The following is a 7,091-nucleotide window of genomic DNA, read 5'->3' as shown; positions in this document are numbered from 1 at the left end:
CCATGATCTTCGTTTTCTGAATGTTGAGCTTTAAGCCAACTTTTTCACTCTCCTCTTTCACTTTTATCAAGAGGCTTGATAAGCTCTACTTCATTAAAATACCTCAATATGGGAGAATATATTTACAACTCAACTTTTTTTTTTTAAGCCAGTAACCAGAATATATACAAAGAACAGTTGTCAATATGGAGGAAAAACACAACCCAACAGAAAAAAAAAGTCACTATCAGGTGCATTACAAAAGAGGAAAAAATACCCATTAAACATTTGACAAGTATTCCCTCTCTCCTTTGTAATGAGAAAATAAAAATTAAGACCAAGTAGGGAAGGATTTTTGCACATAGTTCAGTTCAGTCGCTCAGTCATGTCTGACTCTTTGCGATCCCATGCAGTATGCAACACATACTGAACCAGCAAAAATTCAAACAGGTAATAATGCCATTATTAAACCAGATGCTAGCAAGGGAATGAAACTGCCACAGTTGCTTTAAACTACTCTTAGGTAATCCTTGAGACTCAATAGGGCCCAGCCTCCTCCCAAGCACAGGTAACAAACCAGAGCTTCACTTGCAAAAAAGAAACCAACAACATTGTTTCCCACACTGGCCCCTTCCTTTCCAATGCACATGATTTTCAATGTTTATAACTTATTTCTCATATTTTTATACTGCCAAGACACCCAAACAATGAGGGCATGTGCCTGCCTCCTCTATGACCACTGCACTCCTCTTTGATAATGAAGCTGCAATGAATTCAAGGTAGTAGTCATTTCTGTTGCTGTTTACTCATTCAGTCATGTCCGACTTTTTGTGACCCCATGGACTGCAGCATGCCAGGCCTCCCTGTCCATCACCAATTTTCAGAGCTTGCTCAAACTCATGTCCATCGAGTCAGTGATGCCATCCAACCATCCCATCCTCTGTCATCCCCTTCTCCTCCCCCCTTCCATCTTTCCCAGCATCAGGGTCTTTTCTAATAAATAGGCTCTTTGCATCAGGTGGCCACAGAACTGGAGCTTTAGCATCCACCTCAATTAAATAGACCCCAACTGGCCAAGATAATCTGAAATAACTCCACCTCTCTGGAGAGTAAATAAACCATTTACAGTACAACAGATTTAAGCTGATAGTTCAGTTCAGTCGCTCAGTCCTGTCTGACTCTTTGCGACCCCATGAATCGCAGCACGCCAGTCCTCCCTGCCCATCACCAACTCCTGGAGCTCACTCAGACTCACGTCCATCGAGTCGGTGATGCCATCCACCCATCTCATCCTCTGTCGTCCCCTTCTCCTCCTGCCCCCAATCCCTCCCAGCATCAGGGTCTTTTCCAATGAGTTAACTCTTAGCATGAGGTGACCAAAGGACTGGAGTTTCAGCCTCAGCATCAGTCCTTCCAATGAACACCCAGGACTGATCTCCTTTAGGATGGACTGGATGGATCTCCTTGCAGTCCAAAGGACTCTCAAGAGTCTTCTCCAACACCACAGTTCAAAAGCATCAATTCTTCGACACTCAGCTTTCTTCACAGTCCAACTCTCACATCCACACATGACCACTGGAAAAACCATAACCTTGACTAGATGGACCTATGTTGGCAAAGTAATATCTCTGCTTTTCAATATGTTATCTAGGTTGGTCATTACTTCCAAGGAGTAAGCGTCTTTTAATTTCATGGCTGCAATTACTATCTGCAGTGATTTTGGAGCCCAGAAAAATAAGTCACTGTTTCCACTGTTTCCCCATCTATTTCCCATGAAGTGATGGGACCAGATGCCATGATTTTCATTTTCTGAATGTTGAGCTTTAAGCCAACTTTTTCACTCTCCACTTTCACTTTCATCAAGAGGCTTTTTAGTTCCTCTGCACTTTCTGCCATAAGGGTGGTGTCATCTGCATATCTGAGGTTATTGGTATTTCTCCCAGAAATCTTGATTCCAGCTCGTGCTTCTTCCAGCCCAGCATTTCTCATGATGTACTCTGCATGTAAGTTAAATAAGCAGGGGGACAATATATAGCCTTGACGTATTCCTTTTCCTATTTGGAACCAGTCTGTTTTTCCATGTCTAGCTCTAACTGCTGCTTCCTGACCTGCATACAGGTTTCTCAAGAGGCAGATCAGGTGGTCTGGGATTCCCAACTCTTTCAGAATTTTCCACAGTTTATTGTGATCCACACAGTCAAAGGCTTTGGCATAGTCAATAAAGCAGAAATAGATGTTTTTCTGGAACTCTCTTGCTTTTTCCATGATCCAGCGGACGTTGGCAATTTGATCTCTGGTTCCTCTGCCTTTTCTAAAACCAGCTTGAACATCTGGAAGTTCATGGTTCACGTACTGTTGAAGCCTGGCTTGGAGAATTTTGAGCATTACTTTACTAGCGTGTGAGATGAGTGCAATTGTGCGGTAGTTTGAGCATTCTTTGGCACTGCCTTTCTTTGGGATTGGAATGAAAACGGACCTTTTCCAGTCCTGTGGCCACTGCTGAGTTTTCCAAATTTGCGGGCATATTGAATGTGGCACTTTCACAGCATCATCTATTAGGATTTGAAATAGCTCAACTGGAATTCCATCACCTCCACTAGCTTTGTTCATAGTGATGTTTTCTAAGACCCACTTGACTTCATGAATTCCAGGATGTCTGTCTCTAGGTGAGTGATCACACCATTGTGATTATCTGGGTCGTGAAGCTCTTTTTTGTACAGTTCTTCTGTGTATTCTTGCCACCTCTTCTTGATATCTTCTGCTTCTATTAGGTCCCTACCATTTCTGTCCTTTATTGAGCCCATCTTTGCATAAAATGTTCCCTTGGTATCTCTAATTTTCTTGAAGAGATCTCTAGTCTTTCCCGTTCTGTTGTTTTCCTCTATTTCTTTGCATTGATCACTGAGGAAGGCTTTCTTATCTCTCCTTGCTATTCTTTGGAACTCTGCATTCAGATGCTTATATCTTTCCTCTTCTTTGCTTTTCGCTTCTCTTCTTTTCACAGCTATTTGTAAGGCCTCCTCAGACAGCCATTTTCCTTTTTTGCATTTCTTTTCCATGGGGATGGTCTTGATCCCTGTGTCCCGTGCAATGTTACAAACCTCCGTCCATAGTTCATCAGGCACTCTATCTATCAGATCTAGTCCCTTAAATCTATTTCTCACTTCCAGTGTATAATCATAAGGGATTTGATTTAGGTCATACCTGAATGGTCTAGTGATTTTCCCTACTTTCTTCAATTTAAGTCTTAATTTGGCAATAAGGAGTTCATGATCTGAGCCACAGTCAGCTCCTGGTCTTGCTTTTGCTGATCGTATAGAGCTTCTCCATCTTTGGCTGCAAAGAATATAATCAATCTGATTTTGGTGTTGACCATCTGGTGATGTCCATGTGTAGAGTCTTCTCTTGTGTTGTTGCAAGAGGGTGTTTGCTATGACCAGTGCGTTCTCTTGGCAAAAGTCTGCTAATTTTTGCCCTGCTTCATTCCATACTCCAAGGCCAAATTTGCCTGTTACTCCAGGTGTTTCTTGACTTCCTACTTTTGCATTCCAATCCCCTATAATGAAAAGGACATCTTTTTTGGGTGCTAGTTCTAAAAGGTCTTGTAGGTCTTCATAGAACCATTCTATTTCAGCTTCTTCAGCATTACTGGTTGGGGCATAGACTTGGACTACTGTGATACTGAATGGTTTGCCTTTGGAACAAACAGAGATCATTCTGTCGTTTTTGAGACTGCATCCAGGTACTGCATTTCGGACTCTCTTGTTGATCATGATTGCTACTCCATTTCTTCTAAGGGATTCCTGCCCACAGTAGTAGATACCATGGTCATCTGAGTTAAATTCACCCATTCCAGTCCATTTTAGTTCACAGTTTCCTAGAATGTTGACTTTCACTCTTGCCATCTCCTGTTTGACCAACCCCAATTTGCCTTGATTCATGGACCTAACATTCCAGGTTCCTATGCAATATTGTTCTTTATAGCATCAGACCTTGCTTCTATCACCAGTCACAAGCTGGTAAGGCTTGTGACTTAAGCTGATGAGTGAAAGTGAAGTTGCTCAGTCATGTCCGACTCTTTGCAACCCCATGAACTGTAGCCTACCAGGCTCCTCCGTTCATGGGATTCTCCAGGCAAGAGTACTGGAGTGGGTTGCCGTTTCCTTCTCCAGGAGATCTTCCCAACCCAGGGATCAAACCCGGGTCTCCCTCATTGCAGGCAGACGCTTTACCATCTAAGCCACCAGCCAGGAGTACTGATTCAGAGGTGGTTCAACCACAGCTCAGGAATTTGTTTTAGATGAGACAAATAAGAAACATGCACATGGTTTCACTTCTCACTAGAGTGCAATCTCTCTCTTGCAGATGAGTTCTCTCTGCAAATACTGTCAACATTTATAAATGGATGAATTATATAGACAGGCAAAAGAAACAAAAAAAACACTAGATCATCTAAATTAAAACTGTTCACTACTACTGATTTATATATCTCTATATAAATCAGATCTATAAATGGATGAATTATATAGACAGGCAAAAGAAACAAAAAAAACACAAGATCATCTAAATTAAAACTGTTCACTACTACTGATTTATATATCTCTCAGAGTAAATCAGGAAGAGAAATTCCTTAATATAACAGTAATTCAGAATTAAAGAGCAAATAATTAAACTTAGTTACAAAACACCAGAGCATTTCCATTTAAACAAGTGCAAGATACAAATGCTCACAATAACTATTTGGATTCGTAAAGTGTCAAAGAACAAAACTTCCCAGTCCAACTATATTCAACCAGAAAAAAAGAGGGTTTACTGCCTTGGGAAAATAAATAGTAATCCTGAAGGCTTTTGGTATGATTGTATTACTCTCTTGACTCTAATTCTATCCCATTTCCTTGACTCTTTCTCCTCCACATGCCAGTTTCAACCCCAAGATATTAAGCAAGAGCAGCATGAACTACATTCTTTTGTATTTACATGTAGACATGGGTTTAACAGAAAAGTAGTGAAAATTACCTACATGTCCTACAACAGAAAAGTTAAGCAGTTTCGGATATAATTGTACAAAACTAAAACTGATGATCCAATTTATGAGCTGACTCAGACCAAAGACCAAAATACATCAAGTTGGAAATGCAAAACAATATACACAGCATTATCTCCATTTGTGTTTTTAAAATATTAAAAAAAAATTTTTTTTAAAGAAAAAGTAATTGCCAATTCATGCTTAGCATCTTGACATATTTCTAGAACTCAAGATGTAACTACTAGGGAAGTGTTTGGCTTCAGGTAAGTACGTTATGAATACAGTATTCTGAAAACAAAAGTCTACTCCTAGGTTGACAAATTACCTTATTTAACACAGTAAATGAAAGAATAAAACTAGCATTCACTGCACACCTATCTGCCAAGAACTACATAAATTACTTTAATGTACGCATCTTTCCAGGAACCATGAGATGTATGAGTAGGTTCATGCTTAGAAAGGATTAATAGAAGCAACAGGTCCATAAGCCCAACAAGGTCATACCATTTGTAACTTGACAAAGCTGCAATTTAATTTCAAACTTAATTCCAGTGGAGTGTTATTTAGCCATCAAATTAAAGAAGGAAATCTTGTCATTTCAACTACACAGATGGAGCTTGAGGGTATTACGCTAAGTGAAATAACTCAGAGAGAGAAAGACAAATACTGTGTGATCCCACTTACATGAGGAATCTAAACAAAACAAAACACAATTCATAGACATAGGGAACAAATTAGATTGGTGGTTTGCCGGAGCTAGAAAGTGAGGCTGGCAAAATGGGTGAATGTGGTGAAAAAGTACAAACTTCTAGTTATAAAATAAGTTATGGGGATGCAAATGCAGCATGGTGACTAAATACTGCACTGCACACTTGACATTGGCTAAAAGAGTAAATCTTAGAAGAAAATAAAGTATAACTGTGTGGTGATGGATGTTAACTAGTGTGATCATTTCACAATATATACAAACATCAAATAACTAAGTTGTACACCTAAAACTAATGTTATATGTCAATTATATCTCAATTTTTAAAACATGTTAACTTTAGTAATTAGCCCTTATATTGCAGTAATTCTCCAATATTAACTTCCCACAATTTGCCAACCCTTAGAAACTCAATGTCCTTTTCCTTCTCCTTGTCACTTCTCTAAAAAATTCATTGTTCTTTCATTAGTCTTATTTGTAGGGTCCCAGCCAATTAATTTAGAATGGAGAGAGAAAACAGATTTTTCTTCTCCCATACAAAAGATTAGCAAGAAAAAGGACAGATAATACTCATGTATGTATAGGAGTTCACAGAAGAATGTGACTCAAGGGGATGTTTAAAATCTGGGTGCGGCTTATGTAACATCTTAATAGGGGAAGGGCACTGATAGGAAAATAAATGACTTTTTGAAAAGATTAATGGGCCCTGACAAGAGCAGAAGGGAGATTCAGTTTTGGGATAGTAGCTGTGGAGACCTCATCTCCAGGGGTAAGAGTCAACCTTCCCTACGTTGACTGCTCCAGTTCAGTTCAGTCTCTCAGTTGTGTCCAACTCTTTGCATCCCATGGACTGCAGCATGCCAGGCCTCCCTGTCCATCACCAACTCCCGGAGTTTGCTCAAACTCATGACCATCAAGTAAGTGATGCCATCCAGCCATCTCATCCTCTGTCGTCCCCTTCTCCTACTGCCCCCAATCCCTCCCAGCATCAGGGTCTTTTCCAATGAGTCAGTTCTTCACATCAGGTGGCAAAAGGACTGGTGCTTCAGCATCAGTCCTTTCGATGAATATTCAGGACTGATTTCCTTTAGGATGGACTGGTTTGATCTTCTTGCAGTTCAAGGGACTCTCAAGAATTTTCTCCAACACCACAGTTCAAAAGCATAAATTCTTAAGTGCTCAGTCTTCTTTATGGTCCAACTCTCACATTCATATACGACTACTGACCTGCCTCTTGAGAAACCTATATGCAGGTCAGGAAGTAACAGTTAGAACTGGACATAGAACAACAGACTGGTTCCAAGTAGGAAAAGGAGTACGTCAAGGCTGTATATTGTCACCCTGCTTATTTAACTTACATGCAGAGTACATCATGAGAAA

This window comes from Bison bison, unplaced genomic scaffold (genome assembly GCF_000754665.1).
Source record: "Bison bison bison isolate TAMUID 2011002044 unplaced genomic scaffold, Bison_UMD1.0 scf7180017864056, whole genome shotgun sequence".
Taxonomy (NCBI): domain Eukaryota; kingdom Metazoa; phylum Chordata; class Mammalia; order Artiodactyla; family Bovidae; genus Bison; species Bison bison.
This window is presented reverse-complemented; position numbering follows the sequence as displayed.